We start from the raw sequence: 2,778 nt of genomic DNA on the forward strand, positions 1-2,778 counted from the left end.
AACTCCTCTGTTCAGGAGATAAACAGATTAAGAAATGGAATAAAGGGAGTGGTGACCTCAGGGAAGGACCCCACCCAGCTAAACTTCTAACTTGTAAAAAGGGATTAAAGAATAGTTTAGGTCCAGGCATGTATGTCTTTAATTCCAGCACTCAGGAGACAGAGGCAAGTGGATTTCTGAGTTCGAGGTCAGTTTGGTCTACAGATGAAGATTCAGGACAGCCCACCTTAGACAGTGAAGGAAACCAAGAACAAAAAGCTGGTGGAGATGTAACTGAACAACGGGCTTTGTTCTAGTCCCAGCAAACAGTAGAAGTTGGCAGCTTTGGTCACTTGGTTCTGGCTTTAGAGTCAAGGATAGAAGAAAGGGGTTGTATAACCTTCCTCTGTGACTAAGGGAAGCTGCTGAGGCCAGGCAGGTGGTAGGGATGTCCCTGAATGAAGGCCCAGAGAGGCCATTGTGTGAAGCTATGAAGGTGAAGCCTGGGTTACCTTGAAGACGCAAAACTGTTGGAGATGCCCGAGCTGTGGGATACCTGCCAAGGAAAGCTGCTAACAGGGAGTGGAAACAGCCTAAAAGAGAGAAGTGTGTTGTAGTCAACAAATATAAATGAAGTGGAGATCTGAAGAGTGCTTTGACACCAGACAGGGCAATGAAGAGTTTGGAGTTTGCCTAGTTTATTTTCAGTCTTGCTTTGGTCCAAGATTTCCTCACTGTGCTCCCTTCCCTGTGTTTTAGAATAGTAATGCATATCCTGTGGCATATATGTTAGAAGTATGTGATCTGTTTTTTTATTTTGATTTTACAGGGGATTACAGTTAAGAGATTGCATGAATCTTGGAAGAAACTTTGAACTTTTAAATAAATTTAATTAAGTTTATGACTTTTAAATAAGTTTGAGACTGTGATAAACTATGGCAACTTCTTGAAGTTGGACTGAATTCATTTCTGCATTATGATATGGCTACAAGCCTTTGGGGGCCAGGAGTGGAATGTGGTGGTCTGAAAGAAACTGGCCCTCATAGGGAGTGGCACTACTAGGGAGTGTGGCCTTGTTGGAGGAAGTGTGCCACTATGGGGGTGGGCTTTGAGGTTGTCTATGCTCACTCTATACCTAGCACACAGTTCACTTCCTGTTGCCTGAAGATAAAGATATAGAACTTTCAGATCTTTCTCTAGCACCATGTCTGCCTACATGCCACCATGTCCCACCATAATGATAATGGACCAAACATCAGAAAATATAAGCAAGCCTCAAGTGAATGTTTTCCTTTGTAAGAATTGCCATGGTCGTGCTCGCTTCGGCAGCACATATACTAAAATTGGAACGATACAGAGAAGATTAGCATGGCCCCTGCGAAAGGATGACACGCAAATTCGTGAAGTGTTCCATATTTTTAAAAATCAAGCAATAGATAATCCCACACCAACATACACCACAGAAGGACAACACAACACAACCAAAAAAAAAAATGACAGGAATTAACAATCACTGGTCATTAATATCCATCAATATCAATTGTCTCAACTCACCTATAAAAAGACACAGGCTAACAGAATGGATAAGAAAACAGGACCCATCCATTTGCTGCATACAAGAAACACACCTTAACTCCAAAGACAGACACTACCTCCGAGTAAAGGGCTGGGAAAAGGCTTTCCAAGAAAATGGACCTAAGAAACAAGCTGGTGTAGCTATCCTATATCTAATAAAATAGACTTCAAACTAAAATCAATCAAAAGAGACCAGGATGGACATTACATATTCATCACAGGAAAAATCCACCAAGATGAAGTCTCGATTCTAAACATTTATGCTCCAAATACAAAAGCACCCACATTCATAAAAGAAACACTACTAAAGTTTAAAATGCACATCAAACCCCACACATTAGTAGTGGGAGATTTTAACACACCACTCTCACCAAAAGACAGATCTACCAGACTGAAACTTAACAAAGAAATAAAGGACCTAACAGATGTTATAACTCAAATGGACCTAATAGATATCTACAGAATATTCCATCCTAACACTAAAGAATATACCTTCTTCTCAGCACCCCATGGAACCTTCTCAAAAATTGACCACATGCTTGGACACAAAACAAATCTCAACAGATACAAAAAAATTGGAATAACCTCCTGTATCTTATCAGACCACCATGCCTTAAAGTTAGACCTCAATAACAACAAAAATTATAGAAAACCCACAAACTCATGGAAACTAAATAATGCCCACCTGAAACATCAATGGGTCAAGGAAGAAATAAAGAAAGAAATTAAAGAGTTCTTAGAATTCAATGAAAATGAAAGTACAACATACCCAAACTTACAGGACACTATGAAAGCAGTGCTAAGAGGAAAATTCATAGCTCTAAATGCACACATAAAGAAGATGGAGCAATCCCATACCAATGAATTAACAGCACAACTGAAAGCTCTAGAACAAAAAGAAACAAACTCACCCAGGAGAAATAGACGCCAGGAAATAATCAAATTGAGGGCTGAAATCAACGAAATAGAAAACAAGAGAACAATACAAAAAATCAATGAAACAAAGAGTTGGATCTTTGAAAAAATCAACAAGATAGACAAACCCCTAGCCAAATTAACCAAAAGGCAAAGAGAGAGCACCCAAATTCACAAAATCAGAAATGAAAAGGGAGATATAACAACAGACAACGAGGAAATCCAGAGAATCATCAGATCATACTTCAAAAACCTGTACTCCACAAAAATGGAAAACCAGGAAGAAATGGACAATTTTCTGGATAAATA

At 39.2% G+C, this 2,778-nt stretch overlaps 1 non-coding gene across 1 annotated transcript; it reads left to right on the forward strand.

Annotated features, from left to right (window-relative positions):
- The first annotated feature begins 1,292 nt into the window (after window positions 1-1,292).
- Window positions 1,293-1,399, forward strand: LOC114710744. Its single transcript, XR_003737094.1, has one exon. It is a non-coding gene; the product is annotated as a U6 spliceosomal RNA (small nuclear RNA).
- Window positions 1,400-2,778: the final 1,379 nt, after the last annotated feature.

Source organism: Peromyscus leucopus, chromosome 10 (genome assembly GCF_004664715.2).
Source record: "Peromyscus leucopus breed LL Stock chromosome 10, UCI_PerLeu_2.1, whole genome shotgun sequence".
NCBI lineage: Eukaryota > Metazoa > Chordata > Mammalia > Rodentia > Cricetidae > Peromyscus > Peromyscus leucopus.